This window comes from Planococcus citri, chromosome 2 (genome assembly GCF_950023065.1).
Source record: "Planococcus citri chromosome 2, ihPlaCitr1.1, whole genome shotgun sequence".
NCBI classification, from domain to species: domain Eukaryota; kingdom Metazoa; phylum Arthropoda; class Insecta; order Hemiptera; family Pseudococcidae; genus Planococcus; species Planococcus citri.
The window spans coordinates 29,833,767-29,856,520 of NC_088678.1; the positions used below are offsets into that span (position 1 = coordinate 29,833,767).

The 22,754-nt window shown below is 34.4% G+C and overlaps 1 protein-coding gene across 2 annotated transcripts in view; it reads right to left on the reverse strand.

Moving 5' to 3' along the window:
* The window catches only part of Sox102F (transcription factor Sox102F), a 190,584-nt gene that overhangs the window by 155,507 nt on the left and 12,323 nt on the right, over nucleotides 1-22,754 (reverse strand). The window lies entirely within an intron of this gene.

Genomic DNA, 22,754 nt, shown 5'->3' on the forward strand with positions numbered 1-22,754 from the left:
CTTATTGTTCCTCTGTAAAATCATTTTTTTTTGAGAACATTTTTTTCAAAATAACGTTTATGAAATTTTTCTTGGGCATCCATTGTTGATATTAGTAGGCTTTTTATCAATTTTCTTCTCCCCCTTACACCCTCAGGTTTTTTTTTATGAATTCAGGGTAATTCATCAAATTATTTTCTTCTGCTCCTCTTGTACAGTTTCTTGTAAAATCGTAATTAAATTATTTCTCAACCCCCCCCCCCCTTCCTCGTAGAAGAACTTGATTTTAGTTTCCTTTCGATGCAGTTTAGTGGACGAACTTCAAAGGTGACTCTGAACAGAATCATTTAAGAAATGATGAAAAATTTCACTCTAATGCTTCGTGTAATGGTCGTGATTTAGAATCTTGATATACGTACGAAAGTCGACGGCTATTTTTTGACCATAGCACGGCACGAAATCTTACTCTCCGGCTTTACTCGGAAGAAAGAAGACTTGGAACAATATAATATATAGAATTATCAACAAAATCGCACTAATCTGACATGTACGAGTATTCGAAAAACCTCATAGACGAGGTACCTTTGTATTGATAAACATTGTAATACGCACGTACTTCTACTCTTATACTTCTCGTTGGTACGACTCTTCGCACGAGAAGGGATCCTTATCGAGATAATACCATTATTACGAGGGATAAACCGCTCGGACAAGTACATCTGTTTTTTTATTTACGATCTCCACGCGTGTAAATGAGTATATATCTAACTTAGCCTAGTAGGACGTAAATCTACGTACATCTGCATAGGTCAGCTATAGAAATATAGAAACGAAAATGAAATCTGATATTTCCATAGGCGTACGGAAGTTACCCAAGCGGCTTAGGTGAGGTACCTTCTAATCAGTTACGAAATGAGGCACGCGTACGTAGCAATATCGAGTAGGTACCTACCTATAAGGATTCTTTAAGAGTACTCAATTCGTTCGATTAATTTTTTCGGATTGGATCTGATTTTTAGATCATGGAATTTCGATTGTGTATATCTTTTAATCCTCCCTAATATGTATTTTTGGATTGTAGAATGCGTCATGAACGAGTTACACGAGTCAGTCGTGTTCGCGAGTCTTCGTTCGTTTATAAGTTGAGAAGTAGAAAAAAAACCGCATCTATAAATATTATTCTAATACGAATGGCACCTGGGGCTAAATGCATCTTAGCCAAATGCATAATACACCTAGTTCGAGTAAAGTATATACTTAATGTGTGAACGTATCCTAAGTTGCACGGTTTGGTAAACTTTTCATTATTAATTTCGCTACCTAGATTGAAATCGTGTTTTCAACGTGACGGTTTTTTTTACGACTATTCGCGTACTAGAGAAGAAGAGACGCCATGTTGAAACATCTCCGCTATTATAGGAGATACCTCTTTGGTGGTAATGGATACAATAAACAGGGGCCATTAAGGTGATACCTGCGCGCAAAATAGATACTTAGCTATAAAGTCAAAACAACAAATTCACAAATCCCCTATTTTTTTCCAGTTTTTCTTCACACAACGGTACCTTGATGGGGAAAAACACTGGCATACCAAACCGTATGTTGTGTTTTTTTTTCGGAATAAATAAAAATGAGAAGAAAAAAATTAGAATAAAATAACGCGATAAATATTACGCAATAATCGCGGCGATGGTATTAAGGTGGTTTTGTAATCCAGATTTTTTTTCTCGCGCATTTTTTATTTTATTTTTTTTATTTATAGAAGTTCGATTGTTAATTAAGAATATTGTGGATTCACGCTTTACCTATAGGAACTGGTTTCTAGTAATACTCCACTAAAGTGGGATTAATGAAGACAGGTTTTGCTGTATGGGACGCGGCTGCTGTGGCCGCGGCAGCGACGACAACGACGACGGCGGCTGCGGCGGCACATTCCTTCTAGTTGTCAGGTTTTGTTCTTGAAAATGAAATATAACTGGAACTGGCGATGCTGGCGTTCGATGATAACAAATTTATGATGGATTTGGAACAGGTACTTAATGTGTACTCTGGCGCTATAGCTTTTACAATTGGCAATTTTTCCCATCTACGTTGCACCGTGTTGCCTTCAACAAACGCGACCCGCGACCCTATATCCAATGCGGAGTTGGCCACAATTACCAACGTCGTCGTCGTCGTGTAGAGCGCCCGAAGCGTCGCCGAAACAAAGGCCAATTATCAAAGACAACCTTTAAAGAAGGGAACTAGGTCCATATACGATAGACATCCTAATTCAATGCTTACTTATTAAGAAACGACCAAGTTGCACCACCCTGCTTCTGTTCTTCTGCGGCCCGACTATGTCTACAACCCGATAACGTGTTAGGGTGATAAGAAAAATGATTACTCATCGTCCACAATGTAAGCAGACACATACGTATAACAAATAAGCCACACGAGGGGTGACCCGAAGAAACGAAAAACGCAGGCAGTCGGCAGAATTCCCCTCGCTTTTCGACGACTACACAGGCAGCAAATCGATTAGCACATTGTTGACATTCTTACCACGCGTCAGTAGCATTCGCCCTATAAATGCTTATATCGCCCTTTCCTGTCATTTTTCTCGCATCCTGCACCTCGTCCGTGGTCCGGGGCCGGTCTTGACTTTAATTCTCGACCTCGACTCGTCTGCCGTGTGGTAGCATTTCCGGTTTTCATTTCTGCTCATAATTTTCTTTTCTAAAGACTTATTTAAGCTCGAATCGAAATCGTGTATGAAAGTTAATTTGTCGTCTTTCTGTTTAAGATACATAAATGCTTCCTTCGACGTTGTAGGGTGTTTTTTCATTTTGTCAGACTGGAAATTTGGTAATTTTTTCTATTTCGTATGTGAACAAGTACGAAAATTGGAGCAGATTGATTAGGGCTGAGGTGACCGTCAAGTCTTGTGCCTTTACTGTAGGCCGATCGATTAATCGATAAAATCTGTTATTAAAAGAGATTTTCGATGATTGACCAGTTATTGACATTCGAGAGAAACAATTGTGCTGAAATGATCAAAATTCTTATCTTGGTCGTTGTATCATGTAAAATATAAATCCATCTAAAAATAGAAAAATGGCGGTGTTCGAAGATATCTGAGACCTCGTTGAGTCGTTCTTCGTATGTATACCCGTTATGTTGTGCGTGTACTTTTCCTTGTTATATTTTTCTATTTTTATAATTTTTTAATGCGTAAATTTTCAATATTAATTTCGAGATTTTTGAACTTTTGGTTTGAACTTTGATTAATGAACTATGATCGAAGTAGAAGAATGATACCATGGAGATGATCGCTTAGATCAAGTGTACCGAGGTGCCGGTGCAGGGGTGACTATGTCACTTCCCTAAGGAAAGCTGGTGAGAATTTAAAATTTCCTTTTCGATATGTCTAAATCATTGGGCCAAATTTTCTTTATTTTAGAATTATGATAATATGGGGTTATTTACCTTCTTAGATAATAAGTTTCGAGAGTTATGTAATTCGATTATGAATTTATTTTGATTTCTTTGATCTTATGAAATGGTTCAATTTAGAACTTCTAAAGTAATTTGAAATTCATTTGAATTTATCAATTTCAGAGTTTGATAAATTATGATTTTATTGAAATATTGATGATTTTTAGTTTCTTTTTGAATTGAAGTCTATGTCTCAACCTTTTAAAATTGGTCGTTTCAAGTCACTTCCTCTCGAAAATCATCAAAGGTTACTTTTTCAAAATTTGTTTGCTGTAAATTTGAAAGTCATATATTTTTTGAAAATTGATATGTTTCCACTATTTTTGTGTGCTTTCTTTTTTTTGTGTGCATAGATATTGGATTTTCATGTGGTACACGAAGCTAGGGGTTTATCTAACGAGGGAGCCAATTGAGGTGTCACTCTCTGATTTGAACGGGACCCCGATTTTTGGAAAGAGCATAGTCTAAAACCCCCAAAATCAAATTTTCAGCTGCCCAAGTCCATTTTTCGATTTTTAGCGAATTTTTGAAAATTCAAAATTGACTGTTTTTGGCGATTTGTGCTTCTTTAAAAAAAAATTATGTACTTGGATCAGTAAAAATGGTCAAAATAAATCCCAAGACTGATTTTGATTACCCAAATCCAAATTTTACAATTTCCAGCCATTCTGGAGCCTCCAGCGCGATTTTTCAATTTCTCCAGAATTTTGAGTTTGCTCCAGAAGGCGTGAATATGAAGTTGGGCAGCTAAAAATCGAGTTGTATATTACACTCGACCTCCACATTTGAGTCGATGTTGAGAGTGACACCTCAAGAGTGGCTTTTTGACCAGCTTTCTTCAAAATTAAAAAATCCAAAAAATCAAGTTTCCCGTTTGTGTGGAAATTGAAATTCACACGAATCGCTGTATTTTGTCCAAAACTAACCCCCCCAAATCATAATTTTACAATTTCCAGCCATTCTGGAGCCTCCAGCGCGATTTTCAATTTCTCCAGAATTTTGAATTTGCTCTAGAAGGCGTGAATGTGAAGTTGGGGCAGCTAAAAATCGAGTTGTATTTATCCACATTTGAGCCGATTTTGAGAGTGACACCTCAAGAATGGTTTTTTGAGGTGTCACTCTCGCTCCAAAACGGCTGGAAATGGTAGAATAGGCGCTCCGGGGGTTAGTTCTTGAAGAAATACAGCGATTCGCACAAATTTCAAAAATTTCTTCACAAACGGTTATATTTTGATTTTTTGGAGATTTTGAAAAAAACTGGTCAAAAAACCACTCTTGAGGTGTCACTCCCAAAATCGGCTCAAATGTAGATAAGTTCGTTAAACAGGTCGAGTATAACACACAACTCGATGTTAAGCTGCCCAACTGCATATTCACGCCTTCTGAAGTAAATTCAAAATTCTGGAGAAATTGAAAAATCAAAAACAACTCTACTCGTGATTGTTTTTCTTCTTCAATAAAATTCGAAATTTTGTGAATAATCATTTTAGCTCATTCTGAAGACTCCAGGCAAGTTTTCAATTTTTTCAAAAATTTTAAATTGCTCTAAAAGAGTCGAAAATGAATAATTTAAAATTTCATGAAGAAAGTTGAAAATTCGTTGAAGGAATTCAAAATGGGCCCAAACTCGACTGACAATTTTGGAATTGGTGGTAGGTGCAGTGGAGTGAGGAGTAGGGGGAGTGGAAGTACATAATGTCCAAAAGTCTTGCTGAACTTGCAAGTGCTACTTTTATTCTGTTTTTTTTTTTTATCAAAAAGTCCCGTCTTTTCCCCTTTTTTTTCCAATATCAGACTTAATTTATACTTCTCGTTTGTGAAGTTTTGATAAAATTCCATTGCAAAATCTTCAATTTTTCAATTTTTTAGAACTTTTTATTTCATTATCTACATAAAAAGTTATCGAAATTTTCTAAAAATTTTGTACGTTCGCTGTACTTATTCTTGGGAATGAATTATGCTCATCCCCTTTTTCAAAAATGACTTTCAGATAATTAATTTGTGATACGTACGTTGGAAAAGTAAGTGATTGAAATTTTGAAAAATGAAAAATCGAATCTATAAAAATATTTTTGGCATTCCTTCACTCCTTCCCCCTCCTTCAAAAAAAAACATCAAAATATTTGATGACATCGAAAAAGCAAAAAATTGACGTGTAAAATGTTGACTCTTCTCCATCTCCCCTCGTCAAAAAGTTGTGAAAAGCTTTGATTATTGGGAAAATAGGCATCCTTCCAAAAGTTCCGATTTTTTTATTTTGAAATTTGAATGGTGTAATTTCTTATGCATTTTTCTTTATTCGCAGAAAGAAATATTCATTGAAAAAAGTTGACAACCCCCATCTTAAATTGCAGCCTTTTTGGATTTTTCAAATTTTCAAAAATTTGTTGAAAAATTCAAAAATTAACTTCGGTACTCAAAATTTTAACTAAGGAGGTTTTTAGAGTATGCCCATCAGGTCTGGCTTCATAAAGTAGAGAATAGAAAAGAGAATGAGAATTTTGAGAAAATCGTCAGGAGCTAGATCCTACCTCTACCTACTCTGGCCCCTTTCTCAAACTGAAATTCCTTTCCTTTCCTTCCTCGCTTCACGCATTTCATTTCACCAAGTGTTCGTTTGAAATTTTCCCCAATTTATTCCAGATTCTTAAATTTGAGGAATTGGTATACAGCTTTCCAATACCAACGAAACTATGCAGGCTAAAATGAAACTCGTATTCTACGAGCTGAAAAAACGAATTATCTATAGGAAAGAAATTGCGAATTTCTGTGTAGTTCTTACGCGATACGTAAACACAGATTACGTTGCACCTTACATCCTCCCTGCCCTCCTGTCTCTGTCTTCGTTTTTGATTCGCCTTTCTTTTCTACATAATATAATAATATAATGTGTGTAGTGTACTCGTACACTGTGTTGTGTGTAGTGTAGAAGTACCTCTATTCGCTACAAATAAGGTAATACCCCGCGCGTGCCTGGTACGCTAATTATTTCAACGCCGAGATTATATTGCGCCTGAGGCGATTAGGCTCGTTATAGGGTGTTTGAACTTGTATGTGTATTAAAAAATCTCGTATATTTATTAGATTTTTATTATGCCCACTCCTCACCTCCGCCATCCACCAGCTTTCCCATACGTCTGTATCATTTGTTTAGTGTATAGTGTATACCTACCTTTACCTATATCTGATACGGAGTATAGGTACAAGTGAATTGTACACTTGTGTACTTTGAACGAACAAAATAATCATTTTCGATTGAAAAATTAAATTTAATCCGATTTCAATCCTAATGGATAAATCGTGTACAGACGAAGCGCGCGTCGAGTTACCTTAAGCTTCTTCTATCGTCAATGATCGCTGGCTCGAATCACGAATTAATGAATGAAAACGAATCGATTAATTTTTCAGCTTCTAGTTCCAGTATCCAACCGTACCGAGCATACCTAACCTACCAATATGAGCACTATAGTTACGTGGTCGACTTTCTTGGAATCTTTCCCATTGCTGAATATAACTATCTTTGCATTTCTCCACATTTATAATTTGTCGATACTCTATGAATGAAAATAGCCGATCGAGGTTCTGGGGAATTGATCTTGAATTTTCGAAAAGTTATGAAAAATTTTTTTAGCGAATGGGTCTATTGATTTTCGTGTCAAATTCGTAGTCCTTACTCACGATCAGATACGTTGATCATAGTGTTAATATAATACCAATACCTACATCTTAAACTTACAATTTTGAATTTTTTTGTGTTTCAGATGAGTTTGAATTTTTTTGTGTTTCAGATGAGTACGAATTTCTGCTGTTGAAAGTATAACATCCTAAACAACCTCGTATGAAACTGGGTAAGTCTTTTGTATGATTTAATGACTTTTTATTCTAATTGATAAGGCATCTCCTTCTGACACATTATGATCATTTTTTGAGAAGGCTGAGAGATGTAAAAATGTTTCGCCGAAGGTCTTGTAGAAATTTAAAATTTTCTTCTGTGAATTTAGTTCGACTCTGTGGGCCTCCTCCCCCCTCCCCTCCAGAAATTGACCGTTTGGATTGGGAGATGGAATTTGCGCGTAACAATAATAATTATTGGTTATTTTTATTAGAAAACGTTCACGTTAGTTAACATCAATCTTCATTTGCTAAAAAGCCTCGTACGCACTACACGCGAGTGAGTACTGAGTACTAAAAATGCGTACTCGTACATCGTACGTACAACAATTACTCGGCCATTATTTTCCCAATGACACGATGTTCCGCCGTGTTATGGTTATATTTTACAAACACCTCGTGTTTCAGTGATAAGATGACTAGGTACATGGCGTATGCCGTATGGCTTATGCTACGTTAAGGAGGCGGTGTGTGCGGTTTTTTTTTTTTTAACCACGTAAACGAGCCGATACATTGATCGAACCTCAGCGAGCTGTACGGTAACAAGTTGTTTTAATAAACAAGAATTCCTTCATTATTTTTCTATAGCCGGAGCGGAATTCTTGTTCAAAAGTTGTGTTGCTAGTAACACACTAGCTTAAATGTGGAATGTATGTCACGAAGGTGAGTATATATTCTTTTATTTCGCCATTGTAATCACGAATGTGTAGGTAAAGGTATATTATGTTGTAGAGAGGTGCCTCTTAAACGTTATTATTCGCGTTTATTAAATATCTATTCGAATGGTTATTATTATCACGTCTCGGACGATTGGTATATCGAAGCTTAATATTGAAGCTCGCTCTGCAGTATTGACGTAATGCTATAAGTCTTCGTCTTCTCATTTAGTTGTGCCTAACTTTTAGTTTCTTTTCGTTTCCCTCCTTTTTTTTTTTGGTGCTCTACCAGATATTTTACGTATTTTAGACACGCGATGACGAAGATGAGTTCGCATTGAGGTGAAAGTGATAGGTCGAGGTGTGCAGTTCTACGCTGACTATATAGGATAAGGATAGGTATGCTTAGTATTCGAGATTATGCAAATCTTAGTTCTTAGTGCCTATACAAATTTGCGGTTCGGTGTCGTTAACGAAAGAAATAAGTATTATTTAACGATGGTCGTTTAAATAAAATGGAGCTGCGGATTTGGAAAGAAGGAAGAGGAAATGTTAATTGGAGAACGGAAAGTATTATTGGTGGGTTGGTATTTCTTTTTTTTTGGTCGTTTGAATTCAATTTGAGAATGAGAATGGAGTTCGATACGTAAAAAAAGGAGAGGAAAATGTGAAATTCGAGTGAAAAAATTTTTCGAAGAGGGCAGATGATTTTGTAAAAACATGAGATTTGAATTTCTGATCAAAATTGGACTTTTGTCTTTTTTTTGAGCTCATTTTGATTTTTGATGGTAGAAGTCATCGATAACAACAGCCATTAAATGACTGAGACAAAAAATATCTGAAACGTATTGTTATTTCGAATCTTTCCCGTAGAAATTGGTCGGATCTGATCAGGGTTGAACAGATACTATCCGACCTGGGCAGATTCAATTGGATCCGACAAATGTTCGGATTTGATCAGGTCTGAGCAGATCTTATCAGAACAAAACTTTGATCTGACGAAGTCTGATGAGATGTGGTTGGGTCAAATGGGATCCATGGAATGACCGAATCTGATCAGACCTAGTCAGATTTAATCATTTTTCCTTTATTAGAGCTTTGAATCAAATGAATCAAATTTCACGAAAAAATATTCTATAGCCATAGCCGTTTGTAGAATCTTGTCCCAAAATAAACAGTTCTCGCTGAAATCAGAATCAACGCCCTCTGATCCAGTATTTGAATTCTCGTGTTTTTGAGAATTATTTATTCAGTTTTTGAAGCTCGTTCTGAGTGTAAAGACCTCATTTTTGAACGATTTTCCATCATTTATGTGTTGACAGGTTCAGAGTGTATTATAAAATTTTGGGTTGAAAAAAGAGAGAAGAAGTTGAGAAATCTTAATGAAAATCACCAGAAGTTGAGAAATAGTCCTAAGTACATACTTATAGGTATATTTTTTAGTTTAAAAAAGGTAAATTGCACACTTTTTTTAAAACTTTTGAAAATGATAATTACGAGTACTTATTACAGTGCTTCATTGAGAAAAAATTTCATGCAGTATTTTTATTATTTCTTTCGATATTTTGCTCTTTCTCCTCCTTCCTCCCTCCCACAGCTAAAAAATGAATGATTTTAAGATAGGTAATCACACAATTTTTAAGGATTTTCAGGCAATATGGGCAGCATTTTTTTAAAGAATGGAAAATAATTTATAAATATTTTGAACAATTTCTGTACAACATGAAGATATTTTCTATTTTTTTTTTGACCTTCTGAATCAATTAATATTTTTTTCGAGCTATTCTGGATCCTCCAGCAAATTTCTGAACTTCCTATGTAGTTTCTAAAAAATCCTATTGAAAGAGCTCAAATCAAATTCAGCATCTGCCAATTCGGATTTACCATGTTTTTCTTCTTCTGAATTGATATTAGATCATGTTTGTCTGCTTGCTTGGAAGATAGAAATCAGTATTGTTCAATTCTGAATTAATAATAAATTTTCTTTTATAAAATCCAGCTCGCAGATGTAGGTGATTCCCATCATCAGCACTCAAAAAAGTGATGAAAGATGACATTTCAGCTACGAAAGGTGCAAATTTTTATTTTCGAGGAATTCGGAAGCGGAGTTCAATTTATTCAAGTATCTATCATTTGATTCATGTTCAGTAATTTTCTTCTTTTCTGTATTAAATTTTTGAAGTGCACTTCACTATAACTGCAGAACCAAAAATATAAAAAATTAATGGTCATTCGATCGAATTTGTTGGATCATAAATATCGATGCTCTGAAGTCAAATTAAGCGAGAAATAAATGAAGAAAAAACACTAAAAAATATAATCAGAAAATCAAGACAAATCGATAAATTGGCGAGAAATCGAAAGAGAAAATAAATTTCACTTGGAAAATTTGCTGTTGAGTTGAGATTGAAAAATTTCATCTTGGCAAAAATTTCATCAAAAATGTATGTAAATGCATTCAAAAAAAAGATCGACCAGAAAGTAATTATTACGTAGTTTACAAAAACAGGGTTGCAATGTCATCGATAGTTTATTTAAAAAAAAAAAAAAAGAAGAAGAAAGAAAATTCATTCAACATTATTTCTGATAAAACGACGAAAAAATGAACAAAAATAATTGGCAAAAATTCAAATGCACCTTTGAACGTGGAAAAAACTTTAAAAAATCGAACGGTGAAAATTTTATCGAAATAAATACTACGAGTAGTTACTTGTTTTTACATTTTTGAAGAGAAGGAAAAAAAGAATCAAATAAATCAGCAGAATGATCATTTCTATGAGATTGAATCGTCAAGTTTTTGGAATTGCATAAATGAAGGATAAGTTTATGTCATCAGTATCTTAAAATTTTTTGGTTGAATTCATTTTTTGATTTCTTTTTTTAGTAATTTTTGTATCCGTTGAGGCAATAGATGTAGACAAAGGTAGGTCTAGCTCGAGTTCAAAATAAAAATGTAAGCAAATAATTGGCGATGTACATAAATGTTTCTCTGGAAAATGTGCGGGTATTTCTAAACGTCAAAATAGTATTGGTAAATAATTTCTCATGCTAACTACACCTATATCTGATTATCTTATTGACGTTATTAATGGATGTGGTTTTCCGTTAAATACTTGTAACAGTAGAATTTCATCATCATAATATTGCTATTCACGACAAAAAAAAAAAAAATGAATAAGAATGAAAAAAAAAAACTAAGTTAATCGTAATACGTAGGTATGTATCTAATGACGAAATGCTAGCGAATAATAACAGAATTTTTCATTTACATGTAGTTACGTGATGAAAAAAATTGATTAGTGGTATTTTTGTTAGAAAAGTATTCAAAAATTGAAATTAATGATTGTGTATAAAAAAATTAGATACAAGATCTACTTAGTTTTAGAAACATATACACATAGATACAGATAAAATTTAATGCATAAATTAAAATCATAGAATAGCGTTAGGTTTCGTTTCGTCGAAAAACTAGAGAAAAACAATGATTACGTAATAGTAATGTATTCTTTGGTCGTGGAAAAGTGAGGGAAGGAGTAGATGAGGTAAAGTATATGGCACATCACGTGTGTTAGAAAGAGAAAAAGTAAAAATAAATAAAATAACTGTCGTATTTGAATTCGGAGATTTGGTTTGGTTAAAGAAGAAAAAAAAATCGAGAAAGAGAAACCAGTTTGTGGATAGAGGACGTTCAGCGTGAAAAAGATTTGTAAAGTAATTGAATAGCTATATTAACTTTTTAGACAAAGTAACAGAAAGTATTTCCAAATACGTAGAAACTAATAAAAAAAAAAAATAGTTTTAATGGTTGGTATTTTTATTCTTCTACCTACATTCGAAATAAGAATGAAAAAAAAAACTGTTGGTATTAAAATCTCGGAATAAGAAAGGAATCGCAGATGGAAGAACAAACACATACGGGCTTAGGTTTATTTTATTTTAAATAGCCATAATTTAAAAGCGACGATAATCATCTGCAGATGAAGCATTGTTGTAAATTATTTTTATTCGGTTAATAAATTCGAATCGTAAAAATAATTTGATCATATCCGTGAATTAGAAAAAAAAAAAATTCATCTCGGGATGTGGAAAAATTTTCGCGTGTTGGATGAGCAAAAGGATGGAAAAAAATAGAATACGTACCTACGAGTATGTTATAATAAACGAATCACCATAAACCATTAAAAAAACAGACCATTACGACATATTGTATCGTTAAAAATGTAGTTCCACCGAAAATTTATTTTTTTTACACAATATTACGGTCGAGTTTTATGGGTAAAATTACATGGTGGTTTTATTATGCTGATGTGCTAAGTGCGAGAAGAAAATTAGCTTTGATTTATGACGTTTACGCGCGCCTTATGTCTTCGCTGTGTAGATTGAGGTGTAGACTATACGTATTATACCTGTGTGTAAAAATACTGTATTGTTTTTTCCCTGCTCACCTGTCCAATTTCGAACCAAACAGTCCTGGTTTGAAAATTGACAATAGGAGAGAGAATTTAACGATAGTATTTGTCTGGTATCGAAATATATATAAATTTCAATCTGATAACAAGTTGGAATAGGGAACATGGCTAATGGATATTATTCTCGAAGAAGATCTGAACGAGAGACACGATACATTTGATCGATAATAAATGAAAGAATGGACGAATATTCGGCGAGATTGGCGACCAAAATGAAAAAAAGATGTACAAATGAGAGTGTATTATAGATATTCACATTTTTACACAGGGTGATTTTCTTTACACGTATATAGAGAACAGTGTATTTTAACGTGTTAAAAAGTACGATATCGAGTTACAAATCAGGCCTAGATGTTAATCAACGTTAATTCTTCTTACTAATTTAAAATAATTTTTACGATTCGACTATCACCTACTTTTGTAAAAGTGTAAATTTCACTCTGCGTTGTGTTTTTTTTTCGGACGTAATTTAAAATGAAACTTTATTGCATTGTAATAAAATTTTTACGAGTATAACATATACTTGTCAAATTATTAGTGCAACATTAGGCGCGCGTATTTTTGAATTCATTATTTTTTCTTCTGGATTTTTTTTTCGCCTTTTATCTGATCTACTCGTCGAGGAAGTGTAGGTACCTACGGTGCGAACAGAGATGTCAAAAATTCATTTGGGCAGGTTGTGCTCGATCGTATAGTTCGATTACTATCTCTATAAAGATACGTATATATTAATTGATTGAAGTAAACTTCTTTTTTGTATTCGCCAATTGACGACAAATTTTGGGATAGGTGAGCCCTATTCTGGCCATGGTCTCGGTATTGGGAAATGATGATGGCTCGAGCGATGACGATAATCGTAATATGTCCGGTAATTTGTAAGACGAGCCCGAGTAAAAAAAAGTGATTTAGCTCAGAGGATTTCTAAAACGTTGGAATTATTTTGCTGGTAATGTGGTCATCGACTGTGGATAGGTTGAATGAGATTGCAGGTTTATAAATTATATGTATGCGAGTGTGCGATGTGAAGTACCAAGTGAAGATTCGCTAGTGTACGAGTATGTGTGTCGATATAGTCGAGTTTTACTGTACGGAGATCTAAGCGAGATTATTTTTATGTGATGGTGGAGATTTTTTCACGATATTTTGATACATTTTAATTGCACTTAAGTGCGTGTGTGTTTGCTTTGAGAAAAACAAAGTTGCAAAAGGTGTGAACCAGCATCCAGTTAGAGTGGCTTCTTCAGGAGGAAAATCCGGAGTGCAGATTGGCACAGGTCTCTCGTCTGTGGAAAATTTGAAAGTGCTGAAGAAGCCCATTTTAGAAGGAAAAAGTCTATCCTGCAATAGCATCAAATTGTTCGACATTTCACCAAGGTTATTTGACCAAAAATCCTTTCTGGGGTCAAGTCCCGTTACACCAATCTCCTATTCAGCATTATCCCAGCTTCCAGCATCCAGCTGTACGATATCACTATACAGCAGCAGAGCAACCACTTCGAATCGGATTCAAAGTGAGCCAACAACAACGTTAAACGCGAATGAAGCTCGCGGAATAGTGCTACTTAATGATCACTTGTCGTGCCACGAAAATGCGCCCACCTTGTCCCGCGCCCATATCGTCGAGATAATTGAAGGATTTGCCGGCGGCTACACTCGGCCGCAGAATGTTAAAACAAAAGGAGAAATTAACCCAAAGAGACGAGCGCGTTAGAAAAGTGAATGATGTGTTTGTAACCGATCTTTTTAACGATATAAAACGAAGTACGTACAGCGCACATATTGTATGGAAGGAAGCGAGATAGAAAGAAGGAAAAAACGAGACGGAGATGCGGAGAAGCGCACACACACGCAGTCCAGCATCAGCGGAGAAAACAATGTGTCCGAAATCGGAGCCGGTTCATCTAATAGACCGATTTTGAGAAACTGGTTCGAATCGAGCTATCGCACAGAGTAATGCCGATGTAGATGAGGTCGCCTCTCTCGCTGATGTCTGGAAGCGTATAAGTAATCTCATACCTATACGTACGTATATTTTTATAAGTATGTGTAATATTTGAAAACAGAAGTTTGCTAGGCCTATGTACTATGTACTATTGGTAGCTGGGGGACTTTGTGTCTTTGTATATAAGATTTCTCATAAGTCTTCAAGGGTTTTGTCAATTTTTGAATCTGTGATGAAAGTGAGATCCTATGGCTGATTTTGTACTCTATATTGTACATTATACAAATCTCTAAATTTTTGGTCCATTTATAGGGTTTCCTCGAGGTTAAAATACATGAATTTGAAAATTGGTAATCAATTGCCAGCTTCTTCCGAAGTTCTGACTCAGCAACAAAATTTGATTCTGCTTCGTTGGAAACATTAGACTCGTCTCAATCGTGTTCAGATTCTTTTTCTCGCAAAATTTCACCCATCTCATTAGTTTTTTTTGGTCTACCTATTCTTGGGTATTTTTTCCTTTTTCATAAATACGAATATTGAAAAATTTATCAAAACCAGTTCATGTTTGAAATTCTGTTATTTTTTGGAAATTGCTTGCAACCTTTTGGAATGGTTAAACTAGTTTCAAACATATCTCATTAAAAACCAGTCGATGATGAATTTTTTCATTTTTGGTTCAAACAAGTTTGTAACTGGTTATTAATTCGATTTTTTGTCATTGTTTTTCTGAAAGCAGGTGAAAACTGGTTCAAAATGATGAAATTGGTTTTTCGAATATTTTCAATTTTTTGAAGAATGGTTGGCAACTGGTTTATAATCTGAGGTACTCATTGTCTTGCTCTTCAACTATTTTATAATCTGAGTTTCTCATGGTCTTGTTTTGGTAACAGATGACAACTGGTTTCAAACAATATTTTTTGATAAAACCAGTTCATAATTTGAATTTTGTGATTTTTTTGAAAAAACTTGGCATCCAATTCGTAATTTGGGTTCTTGTGGTCGTTTCTCTGGAAATAGTTGGCAATTGGTTCGAACTGGTTTCCAAAAAATTCATCACTTTTACATAGATATAAATTAATTTATGGTTTTCATCTTCGTAATCCTTTTGGAAAACAGTAGGTTTCTCATAATCATGTTTTGGCAACGGATTAACTAGTTCGAAATGATGAAACCGGTTTCTAAAAACATTTTTTTGTTGAAACCAGTTCAATATTGAATGTTTTGTTATCGATGGGTAAAACTTGGTATCAGTTTATGATTTTAATTTTTGTGATAATTTTCGAAATGATGAAACCGGTTTCAAAGAACATTTTTTTTGTTGAAACCAGTTCATTGTTGAAATTTTTGCCATCGATGGGTAAAACTTGGTACCAGTTTGTGATTTGAATTTTTGTGATAATTTTTCTAGAAATGGATAGAAACTAGTTCAAAAATTTGCAACCGGTTTCAGAAATACTTATTAGAAATTGGTGCATGAAATTTTTGGAAAATAAGTGACAACTGGTTTTTAACCCGAGTTTCTCATAATCTTGTTTTGACAACAGTGTACAATTGATTTAAAATCGTGAAACTGGTTCCAAGCACTTTTTTTTGGTTGAAACCAGTTCATAAAAATAATATTAATTTTTGTTATCAATTATTGGAAAATTCGATGACCGGTTCGTAATTTTGAATTTTTGCCGTTGTTTTTCCAAAAATGTGTAGGTGCTAGGTAGGTACCTTACTTAGTTCATATATAGATAACTGGTTTGAAATAGAAAAAATCAGTTTCAAATTAATTTGAATTTTTTTATCATTGTTTGGGAAAAGCTGGCAACTGGTTTATTAGCCTGATTATTTGTTGTTGTTGTTTTTGAAAATTTGCATGAGGTTAACATAGAGGCCAGTTTCAGATTTGTTTTACATGGAAACGGATTCTCAAGTTGAATTTTTGTAACACCCATTTCATTTTGTTGACCTTTGAAAAATGTGATCTGCAATATTTGAATTCGGTATCTGGATTCTCGTTGAATCTAGTCCATATTCTACCAACCCATGCAGATCACTACATTAGACATGTGATGATTCGGCAATTCGGCATTCGATGATTCGGCGTTACTTCCAAGAACTTTCTTATCTTCAAAAAAATAACATAAGCAGTTCAAGCAAAAACCTAGACGTTAGGTTGAGTGTGCTGCTTTTGAGTTTATTTTGTTCTTATCGTATTCGTATCGATAACAGTGTTCGATTGGAGTCAGTGCGTCGTGTATGGTTATGTCTCGTGTTCGATGTTTTGTGTCTTGTGCGTTTTTTGGTGAGTTACTTATTTTCATCATTGTATTTTCGAAGTATTCAAATCGTTCTTGAGATGTTCGCGGCTTGCGAAGTGCATTCTATACGTCTTAACTTTTCAATATGCACTTCGAACGATGTTTTCAAATCACCCTATTCGCATTTACACTCGGGCTTGCCTCTTGAGGAACTATACCTGCTAGGGTTGATGGAGATTTCTCCAGGAGTACAACGATTTCCACATTTCCAGATGATTGCTCTGAATTTGTACTGATTTTCTTCTTTGCAAAGAAATTCCTAATATCGAAGCTTGGAATAGTTCTCTTCATACATGGATAAAGTGCTGAATGGTGGATTTCTTCTGCAGAAGATGGAGTTGGTTCACGGGTGAGTTGATTTTTATTAATCAGAAATCATATTTCGTAAAAATTTTCTGTATTAAAAACTCAATTTCAAAAGTGATACCTTACCTATTTTAACAAATTTTTCAACCTCTCCAATTCGTATTTTATGTTTTGTAGCCGCTTAAATGTTTAGTTACGACTCCAATGAATTTATTTGGTGAATTTAAATATGGAAAAGAACTTCTGATGAAGCATGCTAAGTTGAAATATCATGAAAACGTTAACTAAAAATTGCTAAAAGTTGATCTATAATCTATATTTCTCGAAAGAACGATGTTTTGTGAATTTTGGAACACCTTGTATCGTAAATATTCACCACATTTCGAGGAATGAACAGTTACATTGTCGATCGAACCAAGTATATCACGAACACCAACCGTTTATAATTTATTAAAAATTATTCAGAAACTTTCGGGACATACTGTATATTATTATGATGCACACTCTGCACCTGTCCACAGCAGCTTCGGTCGTCGCCGTGTGCCATGCCATGCCATGCCGTCCATCTACATAGACATAGTTACCTAACCATCTTATTAGACCGATAGAGCTCCCAAATACGACCATATTTGGCCTTTCGTACCTATTATCGACGTCCTAATTTTTTTCCTTTCTTCTTTCCCCATATGCGCTCTTCTGCCATCACCGCCACCGTCACAACAACACACCGGTCACCGGTGCGAATATTTTTTCATCATTGGCGCGGTTTACTCTATTTATACCTTTTTTTAATTGTTTTAAAGACCGGTAAGTTGCCGCGTGCTGCGATTCTCCGGCATGTTTGAGTAATTCTCCTCTCTCTCTGTGTGTACAAACTGTATCGTAATCGGCGCATCAAACGTCGTGTTCCTCGTTCTACTCGCTTCACTCGTGGGTACATTTTGCTAAATTTGCACTCGGTCTTCACGTTTCAATCTTTTTCGTTACACTGTATACCCAGCTACAGCAGACGATCCACCTTGTACCTTGCCAACTAAGGTACAAAATTACAGATACCCATCGGCCTCAGGCGCAGGGGCTGCTTTAGAAATATTTCCTTGTACCGTTATCAGCTCAGACATTCGTATCTTCTGTACCTATGCATGCTCTGCAGTTTGAAAACAAATACCTACCACTAGAAGTATTGTTCTATTACTTAACATTATACTTTTGTATTCCTTACGTACCTCTACCTACCTATGTAGAAAACATAGTACAATTCAATCTCGGATATATTATGTTATTTTAATAAAAAGCGATAAAGGAAAATGTGCGACGATGCGACGAGTTCTAGCAATTAGCGAAAATGTGTGAAATGTCAAGCAATCTAATCGACAGATTTTTATCACTAATCTAAGCGTCTTTTTCAATAACCAGTTTGGTTTTTTTTTTTAATGCTGGGAAATAACTTTCTTCGCGAGAGATTCTTCGATAATGTGCTGCGTTCGAGTAAGCTATGCGTACCCGTATGTACGTATTTTAAATTATTATTTGCGGGGGGGGGGAGACGATGCAGGGAAGTTAATGTCAACATTACGTCTCTACCTGCGTACACTTACAGTTAGTTGGATTTTTTTTTAAAGCTTTTGGGTGAACCTGCAACCATGAGCCTAAAAAGCCCATACCTACCAGTCACTTCTGTATGACCCTTTGATCGTCTAAGAACCTTTTCATTTCGCTCGACGCAACTATACAAGAGTCCATAAAATTCCCATACTTTTCGTATCATCATCGATCCATTACAAAACCAGTCTTCTCTGTTTATATGAAATTCAGCCATAAATAAGTGGCAAAAAAATTACAGCGAATAGACCCACACAATTATATAGAAAGTAATTCGACGTGTGTTACTATCTCGGTTATTTTTTTTTATCCCTGCGTTTATTACCTACCTGCGATAAAGGCTTATTAATAAAGTTTATTATTGGTTCGCAGAATACAGCTTACGAGTATATAGGTACCTTTACCTGCCATATAATATACTCGAACGCGTTGGGAAGTAAGGGAAAAAACCACAAGAAGGGCAAGAGGGAATGTTTATAAGCGAACCGTTAATATACTCGAGTATTCTTTAATAATAATATGAGACAAATAAATAAGTTATCGAATAATTTACCTTTCGACATTTCCAGTTAATATAGCCAGTCAATAATGAAGTATGCAACAACATTCCGAAACGCGTTATTTTCTACAGTCGCTCGATCGTCTTGACTCTTTGGCTATCTCGCTTCATCACTGGTTCTCCGTCTCTGTCGGCGGAGTTGATCAGATTATCATTATAGAATTGTTTTCGCGTATATGTGTGCTAGTGTAGATGCATCTACGTACATATAGGTAGAATAGCATTACACTACTACTGATGCGAATACTTGTTTAATTATTACGTTTGTTGGTTAATTAAACGCGCGTATTATACGCCATTCGATATAAAATATCAGTGTCGCCCAAGACATGCCGCAGTCATAGAGAGAAGTCGATGCTACGGCTGCTACTATACTTGAGTATCTATCTCTTTTTCTCTATATACCTATGTATAATATCCTCTTAATGGACCTTCTGCTTTGCACGATTACCTATACATACTACATATGTGTGTGTGTACGTACGAGGAGTAGGAACTAGGAACCTATAGGGAGAAAGAATGAGAGAGAAAAAAAACTAGTAAATGTGAAATTAACGTTTTGCACTTAGCCTTAGCGGTCAACTCAATCGTGTATGAGGACCGCTTTTTTTTCACTTTGAAACATATGTATGCATTAAACGATAAGTTAATATGGTATTTATATGCTTTAGTTATACATGAATATGATATAGTATTTTCACGACTGCAACGTTTTTTCGATTTATGAACTCGTAAGCGTATATCATACATGGTAATACTCGCTGTATAATGTAGAATACCCGCACAACTCGATCAATTTTTTACGATCTGCGGTGTCGATCGTATCGACTTAGGTATACAACCCTTTACGAAAGCTTTCAACGAGATGTATCGTATTTTATAGCTAATGTGAAGTTATGGTTTCAAAAAATTATATCATTGGTGCTGGTTGTTTATTCTGCTGAATGATGGTTTCTGGACTGGGTGCTGATAAAGGAAAGGAGAGTATATTGTGTGAAATAGGATGGGAAAATATCAATGTGACCTTTGCTTTTTGAATTGTTGTTGGTTGACTGATAAGTGACTGTTGAAATATTGGATTGAATTGGAAAAATGATTTTTGGCGAATAGATTTTTGAAATAGAAACGAGTGGAAGAAAAATCAAAAATGTTTATGAAAAAAATTTTCCAAAAATTGTTTCAGCAACTCGAGTAGTAATAATGAAACACGAGCAAAGCGACAAAATTTTCTTGAAAAAATGAAAATTATGACAAATTTTTCCAAATATATTAATCGAAGATCTTGAGTCTTGACATTGGGCGTCAAAAACATGACGAAATAATCGATCGGTCGATTGAAAATAAATCTAAAATTTATTCAATCAATGAAACGGCATAGTTAATTAAATCAAGAAAGTGCAGATAAGGAAGAAAATTTTGAAAAAAGCGTGATTTCAAGTTGAGAAAATTCAAAATTTTTGTTTTTTCATCAGTTTTCTCATCGACGTATTGATCGGTGAACTACAATCAGCGATCATGTGGAGTCGTTAATGTCAACAGAAGACACAGAAGAAACTCCAACTACGCTAAAATGAGTTGTTTTTAGGAACCTAAAAAATTTTCAAGTCAACATTGAACACTTTTTTTAAAGACTTTTTGCAGAAGATGAAAATTCTTCGAAAATTTAGATGGAGATGTTTCGAATCATGAATTGATTAAGATCACGATTCGAAGGTCGAAAATGTCGGTGAGCCCAGTCGTGATTCGAATAATTTTTTTGACTGTTATTCGTGATTCATAACAAATGTGCTTTGAATCACGTTCACGAATCATTTTTTTGCTCCTCGTTCTGTTAATTAGACGACATTATTTTCTATTTTTGCAACATTTTACTCCAATTGTGAGAAGTCTTATCAACTTTCAATGATATTTTGAGCAATTGTGCCTGTGCTTGTGCTTGTGCCTAGTTTACCCAAACCTGACTAAAATTCCATCATTTTTTTTTGAAATTTTCAGTAATTTTAATGTCTACTTCCCTGTATTAATTATTCCTGTCAATTATGTACTCGATTTTTATGTCATTTTAACCAGATTAGGAGGCTGTTTTATGCAATTTTCACCATATTTGGTTTGAAATTTTTCTGAAATTTCGTCAATGTTTGAAAAATGTTCAATAATCTTGGCATTAAACTTTCAACTCTAAAAAGATTTAAATACTTACAGCATTTTATGCGTTTATTTGAAAATCGAAACTCTTTTTCCGAGCAGTGGTTTGTAATTCGTGATTCAAATCATATTTTTTGGGATGTTACCTATCTAACCCTTTATTCAGCGAAGATTTTTTAATTCCTTTTCAAAAAAAACAGCCCTCCTCCTCTTCCTCCGTAATTACCCAATTTTGATAATTTGCTGAAATACTCCTGTTTTTTTTTTGTTTTTTACAAATACGTTACTAAGGGTACAATAAAATAAACGAAATGAAGAAAAAATTATTTTCAACCAAGTAGGTAGGTACCTAATCAAAAAGTTATAATATTTCACCCATTGAAATTTTTAAATTTTGATTTCTGTCGATAAGTAAATAAGAAAACGATGAATTCTTTGTAGATTTTAATCAAGAAATGTTGAACTTTTCCCCAGCGTTTCAAGTCTTGCATGACCAGAAAAATATTTTCGCTCAAAAGAACTTTCGTCATCAATATCGTTTTTCGCTCATTTTTTCTCAGCACTCACAAAATCAGAAATCAGAACTCAAAACGATCCATTTCTAAAAGTTTTAAAATTTCATTTGAAACGACCTAAGAAAAAACACACCAAGTTTAAAATCTCATTTTCGTTCATCGAATAAAAATTTCAAAAATCCCATGAAATCAGCCAGTTTCTTTGCAGTTTCGAACATTGAAAAAAATTTATGGACAAAAATGGATGTGCAGGGAACTTAAAATATTGGACTGATTTTGTTTCTCCTGAATTAATTTTGAGAGTATTTGAGCTGGGAAGCACTGAAAAAGCAGAATACGATGATTTTGTTTTCTATAAAGACTAGATTTATGAAGTTCTCCTAAATACGTAGTCGATCAAGAAAATGATGGAAAAATTTGAACATTTTAGCTTATGAATCAGTCATCAAAAATTGAGTTTTTTTCATTTTAATGAGTGTTGAAAAATCGTCTGAAAACTTGGTTTTCTCAAAGCATATTTTTACATTGGTGATTTTTAAAAAAAATTACGTAAAAGAATTAGTAAGAGAATTTTTAATTCTAGAATTCGGTGACTATGAACAATATGGAAAGGGACGTGTGGGGGAGGGGAATGCAAAAAAGGAAATGATTGTTTTTTATGAGAACTTTTTTTTCAAGTAGCTCTAAAAGAACTATGAATTTTGGGTTTTGCTGTGAAGAATCTGTTGACATTTTTTTTTCAATTTTAATGTTGGTAACAGTTGATTGGCGTTTGTGATTAAACTCCTATGAATCCAATATCGCTTCTTCCCTCCCTTCCTGTCCATGAAAACCCAACTTTTCTATTAGATTCAGTGTACATAAACATACTCGTGTGTTGCTCTATTGTAATATGCTCAGGATT